Below are 13,988 nucleotides of genomic sequence, written 5' to 3'. Positions count from 1 at the left end.
TAACCCAACAAGAACCAAAAGAAAAAACCTTTTCTTTTAAACTGCATTTCAATGTATTTTATTTTTATATTTTTCATATTTATATTCACATTCGGATTTATAATGTATATTGATGTATAACTGAATTTTTATAATTTCTTACATTTATTTCTATTATATTTTATTCTATTTTAGTACATATCTTAATGTATTGCTTATATATTTCTATAGTTAGATTTAGATTTCTAGAAGGTTTATATTGCTTAAAATAAACCCCTGCCTCCATCCAAGTCAAAATCTTTAAAAAAATCCCATTATTTAAGCTCCGTTTACATTTATCTCTATTTTTTGCATTTATATTCAAATTTACATTTTAAATGTAGATTGATGTATGATGTTATTTATAGCCTATCTCTTCCTAATACTTATTTTTATTTTTTTATATTTTTATATATATCTGTATACATCGAATATATATTTCCATATTTAGAACGATATCAAAATAAAATGTATATTCATATTTTTTCTATTAAAGCCCTGTCTCTAACCAAATTTAAAAAAAAAAGCTCTGTCTATAAGCAATACTTGATTATTCATATAATTTTTCATCATTATAGTCACATTTGTATTTCTACTTTACACTGATGTATTTATAAATATATATTATATATATTATAAGGTAGCAAGATAGATAAATTATTATTTAAACTCTATTTCGTACATACTGCTAATACTTATATTTACTTACCACTGAATTTTTATATAGATCTTAATGTATTTAGGATATATTTCTACACATAGATTTCTAATTTTATTTTATTTATATTTATAATTTTTGTAATAAAACCCCTACCTACTACCAAATAGAAAATAAAAATCCCCTTTATTTTAAACGATATTTAAATATTTCTATATTTTATTTTTAATAGTACTTATATCTTCTATCACAATATATTGAGGTACTATATTTTGATATATAATATTTATGACATATAATGTGTTATAATAACACATATACTGTAAAATATGCATTATGTACTGCATTGATTTCTATTATTTTGTAATTTTTATATTTATATATCCACACGAATTAATTATACAACTCTATATGGTTATTTTGCTTGTATTTATAATCTCTATTTATATGTATTTATATATACATATAAAATACTCTATATCAAACAATATAATACCTAATAGTAATGGATAACATTATTTATGTTACATGTTTTATTTATATGTATTCCGTTTATATTTAAAATTGAAGGTTTATATTCCATTTTCATATTTATGCATTTCTTTTGTTTCATTAGAGTTATAGTTAAAACTTTGCAGTTATAATCCAATTCCTAAAAATAAAATGCCAAAACAAACAGCATCAAATTCCCACCAATACCATCCAAAAAATTCAGAAAGGCTCCACCAGCCAACCAACTACCAGCAGAAAAACCCACACTACACTCCTTTCACTAACAGTTCTTATCACATCACAAAAATGAAACAAACATTTAAAACAACCTATAGAAATCCACACAGCAAATCACAAAAACCACTAAAATGAAAAAAAAAAAAACCCAACTAACTTACTATACTGCAAATCATACAACAGACCCCGAACGTTTCTAAAAAAAATAACCAAAACTCTACCACTACACTAACTCATAAAGAGAACCCAATGCTCTATAAAATGAACTAAAAAAACCCACCAAATAATTACAGATATTAAAAAATCGAAACCACGAAGGAAAAAAAATTCACCACCCAGATAAAATAACTGCGCATAAAGACCCACCATAGATATACCCATGTTCCCAAAAATAAAACTAATAAATAAACAACAACCAAATACATCAAACTAAAAAAAAATATATATATATATTAACAACAACAAAATAATTATTCCTAACTCAATAAACCCATTATGCCTCAAACCATCAAAACACAAATACCACCTAGAAATAAACACGTCGCCAAAAGAGAAATGTAACAATTTTAATAACTCCCGAACTCTCTGCAACAATAAAACATACGCGGCAATCAAATATGCCAAATGCATAAAACCCCTATAACATAATAAACAAGAATGCAATAATCAATATTAAAAAAAACCTCACTGATTAACTACAGGACACTACCTCAAACCCACCAAAACAAACACTACATATGCTCATGCTAATAAAAGCCTTCACAAACGAATTAAAAACCTAACGTCTACTTCATGCTACGACCCATAAAAACCATTGTAAACCTTTAAGAACACATTCTTTAGAAACATAAGAACGGATCAAAAAGAAATCCAACAACACTCAATCAAAAAAAACCCCCTTGTCATGCGCACCTGAAGCAAGAACCGTAACAACCAAAAAGTAACACCATGGCCCTTCTCCTACAGCAACTACGAACAAAAGAAAAGGATCCCATAAATTCCTCAAAACCACCGCAGCGAGGGAGGCTGGAAGATGCGGAGCCGCGCTCCCGGCCCCGGGCGCAGCGCGGCTCCGGCAGGAAAGCGGATCCTCCGGCAGGCAGAGGCGGCGCCGCGCCGGCAGACCCCCGCCCGCTGCCCCCGGCCCGGCGGGGCCGGCACCGGGCCCGGGGGGCCCCGGCGGCGCCCGAGCCCCGCGCCCGGAGCGGCGGCACCGGCCGGCACCGGCGCGCCGCCCGCGCCGCCTCCCCCGCCCGCCGGCCCGGCCAAAGCTCCGCTCGGCTCCGCACGGCTCGCACCGGCGCGGCTCCGGCGGGCCCGCGGCAGCCCAGCCGCGCCCAGCTCCCCTTCCGCCCCGGCCAGCCCCGGCACTGCCGGCAGGGCTCCGCGCCGCACCCTTCGCTGCCGGGCCGGGGGCAGAAGAAGCGCCCCGAATGCAGCGGCACAGCGCGATCCCCGCCCTGCCAGCGCTGCCACGGCTGCAGCTCCCTTCCTCTGAAGGCCCGACAGTGACGCCACGCTCCGGCGCTCACCTCACCCCAACGAGGGCACAGAAACGTGCGCTCCCCCCCTTCAATTGCGTCCCCTAGAAGAGCAGAAAACAAGGGGCCTGCCTCAAATAATGGTAAAAGGGAGAATTTTACCTCAATCCAAACCTCTTAAAAGGCGGGACCACAGGACTGACCCCTCCATTTCAACCTCAGGATGACGAAATTTCAAAGGGAAAGGACAAAAGCCCCCACTACAAAGGCGCACCGGCTCACCTGTTTGGCTACTGCTTCTCGGCACAAGGGTTTGTCCCTCGGCTCCTCCTTTGAGCAATGCTCCACGTCTCCAAGTGCATATCCAGGTGATCCCCCAGACCCCGTCCGAAGCACTCACCGTCCTTCCAGGAGACAGCCCCGGGAGCCCCCCATAAACTCCTCTTCTCCAGCAGCTCCGTGCAAAAGCGATGTGAGGAAAACCCCCTAAATCAGCCCCCGGAGGAGCCGCCCCCTCCTCATCATCCTCACAGCTCACACCTGGGGCTGCTCTGAGCCCCCATCATCCTAACAGCTCACACCTGCCGCTGTTGCCACTCTCCAACAGCGTCTCTCCCTCTCCAGCACACAGCGCACTTCTCACAGACACAGATCCAACAGAAATCTGCTACGGGTGTCAGCTTTTCTTAATCCATCTGGTTACACGATTAAAACACATACATGCATTGATGGTCATTGAGAGAAAGCTTTCCCCTGGAGAAAATAGTCACTTTGGTAGCACACTTTGATATATCTGTGGAAAAGCAGAATCAGCACCAACTCCTAAGACCCCTGCTGAGGAACCCAGCCCTCCTTGGGACACCCAAAGCAGCAGACCTCGAAAAAGGAGGGGAAAAATGAAGCTTGGAGTGGAAAAAGAGGATAGAAGTACAGAAGCCTTTAAAAATGCCTGCATGGAGCAATAGTGGGAACCAGTCACATTTCTTCTTTCCTTGCTTTCTGTGATGACATAAATAGAAAGTAAGAACACGTTAAACAAAAGGCAGAGCTAGGATTTTACAGGTCTTTATTTTGGCAGGCTGGAATGACAAACGCCTCTTCCGGGGCTGCGACACGTTTTGAGGAATGGCAGAGAACGGAGGCAAAAGGTGCCGGGGAGCCCTTTCTGTTCCATTTAGCCCCTGCAGCTGCTCCGCTGGTTTCAGGGCACTCGCTTGGTTCGTTCCTAGAGAAAAAGGCTACGGCATGATTTTCAAAACTACTGCCCATCCACAGTCAGAGTTTCCTACATTCCTGGGTACAAATGAGTGGATCGAGAGAGGGCTTCTTTTCAAATTAGTTTAGCCATAGCTTCCTATTCTTTACCAATACCTGTGAAAAAGAAACACTTGCCAGGTTTTAGTATTCTACACACACCCCTCCCTGGGAATTTTGGGGTAGCTTTGGGTCCCTCTGCGGGACGGCACCCAGCGTGACCCCCCCTCTCATCTGCCACCCACCCGCTCCCCCACCGCAGTGTGCGTCCCTCTCCTAGCGACCTTGGGGTGCCCCAAATGACATCAGAGCCCCGAGTCTTCAGCCCCTAACCCTGACTCCCGAAGAAGGCACAGGACGAGTCCAACTGCCCCGGACAGCAGCCCAGCACTCCCTTCCAGCCCTTCCCACGCGTCCATCCCCCCAGAAAGGGACTCCGCCGCAACAAGGAAGGGGGGGCAGCCCCCAGAAGGCTCGAAGCTCCTGCCCCGCCTCGCTGTCGCGGGCCAGGGGCAGAAAGAGGGAGCGGCAGAGGCGGCGGGGACGCGGCACGGCCGGCACGGCACAGAGCGGGGGCCGCTCGCAGCGCGATGCCGGCGGAGCCGCAGGTCCGGCAGCGCCGGGGCGGGGTCCGAGCGGCGCGGGGGATCCGCCGAGAGCCTCCGGCCCCGTGCGGGGACTCCCGCAAGGCCCGGGGGGCGCCGGGCTCCGGCCCTCGGGGCTTTATTCTCCGGCGCCCCGAGCCCCGCGGCTGCGGGGGAAAGAAGCGAAGGGGCGACGGGAAGAGAGGAGGGAGAGCGGGGCATGCGAAAGGTCGGGGAGGGAGGACGGGCTGCGGAGGAAAGCGGGCGGGGAAGGGAAAGGCCGGCAGGGGAGGAAGAGGGACGGTGAACAGAGGAGGGAGAGAGGGGGAATGGAACGGAGGAGCAGGGCAGGGACAGGACAGGAAGGAGCCGAGTTTGGGGGGGGACACGGAAACGGGGGAAAGAGAGGTAACTGAGGGGAATACGGGGAGGAGGATGGAGCGGTAGAGAGAGGGACAGGAGGGGATCCTCCCAGCGCCCCGGCTCCGCCCCGGCGCCCCGCCCTGCCCGGGCTGCTGCGCTCGGCCGAGCTCGGCTCGGTTCGGCTGGACTCGGCTCCTCGGCCAGCTTCGGCTACTTTGGGCCACGCTCGGCTATTACCAGCCGCATTCGGCTCGATTAGCCTCTTCGGCAAAGCTCGGCTCGCCTCGGCTGTACTCGGAGCCGCTCGGCTACGCTCGGCTCCTCGGCCAGCTTCGGTTACTTTCGGCTAAGCTCGGCTATTTCCGACCGCATTCGGCCCCACTCGCCTCTTCGGCGCAGCTCGGCTCCACTCGCCTCCACGGGCCCTCCCGGCCACTTTCGGCCACGCTCGGCTATTCCCGCCCGCACCCGCCTCCATTCGCCCACTCCCACAGCTCGGCTCCCTCCGGCTCACACATTTCCTCAGGGCACCTCATTCCAGGGCACACAAATTGCAGCCCCTAAAGGCTTGCGGCTCTTTCAACACACACTTGTAACTCAACTCTCGGGACAGAGCTGATGGCTCCTTTAGGACAAGAATAGTTACATCTAAAAGCAATTCCCTCATTTTGCATCTCCTTTTCATTTAACCCCCCCCAAAATCCCATACATATCACAAGGAATGTGCAGTTCTGGTTTCCCCACCCTCCGTATACTATTTGTACAAAGGACCTGGCCACAGCACACACAACTGAATAAAGCCCAGCTTCAATAATCAGAACAACTGACATTTGTTTACAAATTAGGTGCAGTTTTGTATGGTGCTGCGTACCCTCGGAGGCGAGTCGAGGAAAAAGAGCTACAGCACTGGAACCTAAGTTTTAGCAGCTGAGTCATTTGTAACTTGTGCCATAAAGTAAACCAAGCATCACTACAGTATTATCTGCTGAAGTTCTCCACTGTAGGTTTAAGGTACAGCAGCACGTGCTTTACTCCCAACAAAAGCTGCTCAGGTGGGGGGAGCCGGGAAGCCAAGTCTCTCCACTTTGTCTGAACACCATCTTCCAGGAAGGTACTGCTTCCTCTCTCCCAGGCTCCCTTCAGCAAAGTAGCAAATACAGAATCCGGTGCCACAGAAGGCTCTTGCCTGACCTCCTTGTGGTTTTCAAACTGTTTAAAGCGAAACAAAAAGCGTAAGAGAAAAACAGTGATGAGTATGAAACAAAAGTCTCTTCAGCCACCTTTGGTTTGAGATGAGCTCTGAACTGAAGCTCTGGGAGCACAGGCGTGCAGTCCTGCTAGAACAGAGCTGTCCAGTAGTGTCCCCAGGGGTATCTGGAGTGTTCACACTGCTGAACTGAGAAAAACTCACCAAACCCAGCCCAGGGGCCTGTGATCCTCCACCCACCTGGGGGAACTCCGGGCACTGTAAACAGAGGCCACAGCGCACACCAGGCTCTGCTGTGCCTGCTGAGGAGTCTCTGTATGAGCCCTGAGGCCTGGTATCGCCTCCCAAACACCACAGAGACCTCTTGTGTCATCAGAGAAAAGCCCTGGAGCAAACGTGTGTCCCCAGCACGATCAACAAGGATGCAGAATTACCTCCTCAATAAAAACGCTGTTCCTGATGGAAATGTAACCTCTGTCAACTGTGAGGATTTTATAGGAATACTGGCTCAAGAATTCAGTGACTTCAGGTATTCCATACCACAGGTTCCTGGGACTACTTGGGCATCCAGAGTCTATAGTATCGGTTAAACTGGTAGAGCTGAGGATACTTAGCAGCTTTGTCACAGAGCTGGAACGTCAAGCAGGGAGAAAGGGGCTCTCTCGGAGAGTGCAGGAGGCCAGTGAAAACAGCAACAAAGTCCTCCACGACATCTGCTCCTAGAAAAGCCAAATAAATTAAACTATTGACATGAGCACGGACACTGGGGCAACCTTCCTTACTTTGGGCCTTGCCAGCAGCCCACAGAGCCTCACGCAGAAAAGAACTGAACGAGATCAAAAAGTGTTCGCAGTGACCTAGACACGTGCTCCTGACTGCAGAGGTACCTGAAAAACCCTCCAGACATCATCAGCTCCTGCTGAAGCAAACAATCCACCTTCGCTGTCTTGTGCCAAAAACACGCCCGTCTCTTTACAGGGAGACACCCTGCCAGGCACCGCCTCAGAGAAGAACCGAGCTGTACTGGGGGGATACACCCAGCCAACGTGTACAAGTTAAACAGAATTTTCTGTCAGAACTGGGACTTTCAGCACCCCCCAGGTGCTACTCGACTGCCACATACACAGACAGGGCTTCGTGAGGTGCTCTGCGGTTGGCCAGTCCTGTTCCAAGCCCTGCTGATGCCCCTGTGGTTTTAACGCTGTCCTCAAGGAGGTAGTAGAACCTCGCAGTATTTGCCCCTGGAGCTTAATTTCTGAAGTTTTCCTTGGGAAACGCATCCATTTCCTACTTAACAAGGCAGTCCCCTCTCCCTGATCTCGGGAAGAGCTGCCCACAGGCACGGGAAACACCTTCCTCTCCTGATCGCCATGCTCTGCCCTTAAAACGCTGTGTTACTGAGGCCAACTACTTCCAGACCAAGACTGTCCATGCAGGGACAGTGTCCCTTCTCTTCAGGGTCAGGGAATTAGGGCAGAAGCACCTACAGAGCTTCAATGCCCCTCTTGAGCACAAAACACCATCAATCTGCACCTCCTTCTGCTTGCAGGGAAGGTAATAACATGCCTCAAGGTAAAAAATTATAAACGGTAAAAAATTATTACAAGAGAGTAGAAATGATGCCACTTTCACTCCACTGCTAGAAACGACACATAAAACATAAAAAAAAAAAACTGTACCTGTTCCGTTTTCAGACTGAAGCAACAGCATATTCCTGGCTGCTAATGCAGCAGGGACAACAGCACTGAAGGGAAATGTCTGGATAATCACGCCTTCATTTAAAGAGAACACAATTTCCTCATCTAAGCCATCACTGCCCTCCATCAGAACAGCCAGCATATCCACGACATCTAATAAGTGAAGGAAAAAATGTAAGCAGAGGATCCAGACTAACTGGGAAAACAACAGAGGTAGAATGCAACATTCCAGGAACACAAGGTATCTTTTTAGTTCCCAAAAAAACCCAAAAACAAAACAACAAAAAAAAAAAAAAAAAAAAAAACGAAAGCAAACAAAACAAACAAGAAAACCTTAAAAAAAAAAAAAAAAAAAAAAATTCAAAGGCACATTTGCCAGGCAATACAATGTTGGGGGCAGCACAAAAATCACAGCTGTACTTCATTCTGCCTTTCAAAGCTGCTGTCCAGCACAGGTTGCCCAGAGAAGCTGTGGCTGCCCCCGGATCCATGGAAGTGTCCAAGGCCAGGCTGGACAGGGCTTAGAGCACCCTGGCATGGTGGAAGGTGTCCCTGCCCATGGCAGGGGGTGGAACGGGATGAGCTTTAAAAAAAGGTGCCTTCCCATCCAAACCCTTCTGGGATTCCACGATTCTGTGAACAGCTTCAGGCAGGACTACATTTCCATTGTAGTTCAATAATGCTGCTGCAAGAACACGAAGAGAGATTTCAAATACCGTTAAAGTGGCACAACCACATCAAAAATTACGTCTGGGAGTAAAGTGGAAACTCTGCTGATTCCAAGGACACATGGAGGGCTGAATCCTGGAGATCCTTACATAACAGGATCTCTAGAGTTATCCATCCCCAGTTTGTTGCTTAGGGTTAGAAAAGGTAGCCCCAAGTCGTGGAGTTCTGTTCTTAAGGGGTTACCACATACCATCAATGTGAGAGACGGGGATGCTGATGTTTGATCAGAGTCCTGTAGCAACCTGGAGCACGCTGGCTTCCCGAACCAGGTCTGCTGCTTTGTCCGTGTAGCGGTAGGGCTTTGTCCTCAGCCTTCAGCAGGATCTGTCAGCAAAGGTGGAGAGAAAAGTAGAGTGCAGCGCCTCTCAAGCATGGGGGAACCATGTGCTGCTAAGGAAGACCACGTGCTGAAAGTGGTTTGAAGCCGGGTGGGTTTTGGGAGGACAAATTCCATATTACTTCTGCAGGATTCTGTCTGCAGTTCCTGCTCTACAAACCAAATACATCAAACGACAAAAACAAACAAATAAAAAAAAACCCACATTAAATTAACAACAACAAAATAATTATTCCTACCTCAATAAACCCATAACGCCTCGAACCATTCCAAGGAGGGCGGCAGGAGGGGCGGGCAGAGCCAGGGCCCCGCTCCGCCGCCCCGGCGGCATTTTCCGGCACGCGGCCGCTCCCGGCGTCTGGAGAGGGGCGCGGGGCCGGGAAAGGCGGCGCAGCCCTGCTCCGATGCCGCTCGGCCGCGGCCCGGGAGCGCTGCGACCGCGCCTCCGCCGCCCGCCGGCACCGGCCCCACCGGGCTGCCCTCGCCGCCATCCTCGCCGCCGCTGAGCCGCCTTCAGCCCTCCCCTCACTCACAGACACCGCCCCACTCGCCGCTCGCTCCCGCCCCGTCTCGGTGGTTTTGCCGGGCGCTGGCTGGGGGGCTGCAGTACCACCCTCTGTCCACAAGGCGGCAGCACTTGTCAAGAGAGTGCGCGACAAGCACTCGCAAGATGGCGGCCCGTGAGGACCTTGACGGAGACAGGCGTTTTGCCGATGCCTGTCGGCTCGTGCCAAAATCCCGCAGGCTCGCGGTGCTGCTGACCCCACAGCCCGTGTGCACGGCACCAGAACTGCCGCGGAAAATCCCCTAGGGGGGCGCCGGCGGTGCGGGCAATTCAGGCAGTGTGGAAAACAGACACGGGTCCTCGACTTTCTTGTCCTCGTTTTTGCACCCTCTTGAGAAGGTCAAGCCGAGTCCGCGCCAAGCCACTCCCAAGATGGCGCCCGCGGGCTGTGTCTGTAGTACCCACCTCTGTCCACAAGGCGGCAGCACTGCCGCCCGCCACCGCCGGGGGCCGCCGCTCGCCTCGGGGCCGCGGGCGGGGCAGGCGGCAAAAAGAACGGGCGCCGTCCCCTCCGGAACATCCTCGGTAGCAAATGCCCCAAAATATCCCGCGCGGAAAAGAACGCCAACAAAAAAAAACCCCTTGCCTCTAACCCAACAAGAACCAAAAGAAAAAACCTTTTCTTTTAAACTGCATTTCAATGTATTTTATTTTTATATTTTTCATATTTATATTCACATTCGGATTTATAATGTATATTGATGTATAACTGAATTTTTATAATTTCTTACATTTATTTCTATTATATTTTATTCTATTTTAGTACATATCTTAATGTATTGCTTATATATTTCTATAGTTAGATTTAGATTTCTAGAAGGTTTATATTGCTTAAAATAAACCCCTGCCTCCATCCAAGTCAAAATCTTTAAAAAAATCCCATTATTTAAGCTCCGTTTACATTTATCTCTATTTTTTGCATTTATATTCAAATTTACATTTTAAATGTAGATTGATGTATGATATTATTTATAGCCTATCTCTTCCTAATACTTATTTTTATTTTTTTATATTTTTATATATATCTGTATACATCGAATATATATTTCCATATTTAGAACGATATCAAAATAAAATGTATATTCATATTTTTTCTATTAAAGCCCTGTCTCTAACCAAATTTAAAAAAAAAAGCTCTGTCTATAAGCAATACTTGATTATTCATATAATTTTTCATCATTATAGTCACATTTGTATTTCTACTTTACACTGATGTATTTATAAATATATATTATATATATTATAAGGTAGCAAGATAGATAAATTATTATTTAAACTCTATTTCGTACATACTGCTAATACTTATATTTACTTACCACTGAATTTTTATATAGATCTTAATGTATTTAGGATATATTTCTACACATAGATTTCTAATTTTATTTTATTTATATTTATAATTTTTGTAATAAAACCCCTACCTACTACCAAATAGAAAATAAAAATCCCCTTTATTTTAAACGATATTTAAATATTTCTATATTTTATTTTTAATAGTACTTATATCTTCTATCACAATATATTGAGGTACTATATTTTGATATATAATATTTATGACATATAATGTGTTATAATAACACATATACTGTAAAATATGCATTATGTACTGCATTGATTTCTATTATTTTGTAATTTTTATATTTATATATCCACACGAATTAATTATACAACTCTATATGGTTATTTTGCTTGTATTTATAATCTCTATTTATATGTATTTATATATACATATAAAATACTCTATATCAAACAATATAATACCTAATAGTAATGGATAACATTATTTATGTTACATGTTTTATTTATATGTATTCCGTTTATATTTAAAATTGAAGGTTTATATTCCATTTTCATATTTATGCATTTCTTTTGTTTCATTAGAGTTATAGTTAAAACTTTGCAGTTATAATCCAATTCCTAAAAATAAAATGCCAAAACAAACAGCATCAAATTCCCACCAATACCATCCAAAAAATTCAGAAAGGCTCCACCAGCCAACCAACTACCAGCAGAAAAACCCACACTACACTCCTTTCACTAACAGTTCTTATCACATCACAAAAATGAAACAAACATTTAAAACAACCTATAGAAATCCACACAGCAAATCACAAAAACCACTAAAATGAAAAAAAAAAAAACCCAACTAACTTACTATACTGCAAATCATACAACAGACCCCGAACGTTTCTAAAAAAAATAACCAAAACTCTACCACTACACTAACTCATAAAGAGAACCCAATGCTCTATAAAATGAACTAAAAAAACCCACCAAATAATTACAGATATTAAAAAATCGAAACCACGAAGGAAAAAAAATTCACCACCCAGATAAAATAACTGCGCATAAAGACCCACCATAGATATACCCATGTTCCCAAAAATAAAACTAATAAATAAACAACAACCAAATACATCAAACTAAAAAAAAATATATATATATATTAACAACAACAAAATAATTATTCCTAACTCAATAAACCCATTATGCCTCAAACCATCAAAACACAAATACCACCTAGAAATAAACACGTCGCCAAAAGAGAAATGTAACAATTTTAATAACTCCCGAACTCTCTGCAACAATAAAACATACGCGGCAATCAAATATGCCAAATGCATAAAACCCCTATAACATAATAAACAAGAATGCAATAATCAATATTAAAAAAAACCTCACTGATTAACTACAGGACACTACCTCAAACCCACCAAAACAAACACTACATATGCTCATGCTAATAAAAGCCTTCACAAACGAATTAAAAACCTAACGTCTACTTCATGCTACGACCCATAAAAACCATTGTAAACCTTTAAGAACACATTCTTTAGAAACATAAGAACGGATCAAAAAGAAATCCAACAACACTCAATCAAAAAAAACCCCCTTGTCATGCGCACCTGAAGCAAGAACCGTAACAACCAAAAAGTAACACCATGGCCCTTCTCCTACAGCAACTACGAACAAAAGAAAAGGATCCCATAAATTCCTCAAAACCACCGCAGCGAGGGAGGCTGGAAGATGCGGAGCCGCGCTCCCGGCCCCGGGCGCAGCGCGGCTCCGGCAGGAAAGCGGATCCTCCGGCAGGCAGAGGCGGCGCCGCGCCGGCAGACCCCCGCCCGCTGCCCCCGGCCCGGCGGGGCCGGCACCGGGCCCGGGGGGCCCCGGCGGCGCCCGAGCCCCGCGCCCGGAGCGGCGGCACCGGCCGGCACCGGCGCGCCGCCCGCGCCGCCTCCCCCGCCCGCCGGCCCGGCCAAAGCTCCGCTCGGCTCCGCACGGCTCGCACCGGCGCGGCTCCGGCGGGCCCGCGGCAGCCCAGCCGCGCCCAGCTCCCCTTCCGCCCCGGCCAGCCCCGGCACTGCCGCCAGGGCTCCGCGCCGGACCCTTCGCTGCCGGGCCGGGGGCAGAAGAAGCGCCCCGAATGCAGCGGCACAGCGCGATCCCCGCCCTGCCAGCGCTGCCACGGCTGCAGCTCCCTTCCTCTGAAGGCCCGACAGTGACGCCACGCTCCGGCGCTCACCTCACCCCAACGAGGGCACAGAAACGTGCGCTCCCCCCCTTCAATTGCGTCCCCTAGAAGAGCAGAAAACAAGGGGCCTGCCTCAAATAATGGTAAAAGGGAGAATTTTACCTCAATCCAAACCTCTTAAAAGGCGGGACCACAGGACTGACCCCTCCATTTCAACCTCAGGATGACGAAATTTCAAAGGGAAAGGACAAAAGCCCCCACTACAAAGGCGCACCGGCTCACCTGTTTGGCTACTGCTTCTCGGCACAAGGGTTTGTCCCTCGGCTCCTCCTTTGAGCAATGCTCCACGTCTCCAAGTGCATATCCAGGTGATCCCCCAGACCCCGTCCGAAGCACTCACCGTCCTTCCAGGAGACAGCCCCGGGAGCCCCCCATAAACTCCTCTTCTCCAGCAGCTCCGTGCAAAAGCGATGTGAGGAAAACCCCCTAAATCAGCCCCCGGAGGAGCCGCCCCCTCCTCATCATCCTCACAGCTCACACCTGGGGCTGCTCTGAGCCCCCATCATCCTAACAGCTCACACCTGCCGCTGTTGCCACTCTCCAACAGCGTCTCTCCCTCTCCAGCACACAGCGCACTTCTCACAGACACAGATCCAACAGAAATCTGCTACGGGTGTCAGCTTTTCTTAATCCATCTGGTTACACGATTAAAACACATACATGCATTGATGGTCATTGAGAGAAAGCTTTCCCCTGGAGAAAATAGTCACTTTGGTAGCACACTTTGATATATCTGTGGAAAAGCAGAATCAGCACCAACTCCTAAGACCCCTGCTGAGGAACCCAGCCCTCCTTGGGACACCCAAAGCAGCAGACCTCGAAAAAGGAGGG

At 46.9% G+C, this 13,988-nt stretch overlaps 1 long non-coding RNA gene across 1 annotated transcript; it reads right to left on the bottom strand.

The window, feature by feature from the left end:
* Positions 1-3,935: 3,935 nt before the first annotated feature.
* On the bottom strand, positions 3,936-12,766 carry LOC144246678 (uncharacterized). Its single transcript, XR_013340341.2, has 2 exons — positions 7,974-12,766; positions 3,936-7,013 (listed from the first exon to the last, which is right to left on the bottom strand). It is a non-coding gene; the product is annotated as an uncharacterized LOC144246678 (long non-coding RNA).
* Between the last annotated feature and the right edge of the window lie 1,222 nt (positions 12,767-13,988).

Source organism: Lonchura striata, chromosome 11 (assembly GCF_050655825.1).
Source record: "Lonchura striata isolate lonStrDom1 chromosome 11, ASM5065582v1, whole genome shotgun sequence".
Taxonomy (NCBI): Eukaryota; Metazoa; Chordata; class Aves; order Passeriformes; family Estrildidae; genus Lonchura; species Lonchura striata.
The sequence above is the reverse complement of the archived record's forward strand: the minus strand, read 5'-3'. Positions and strand labels throughout refer to the sequence as shown.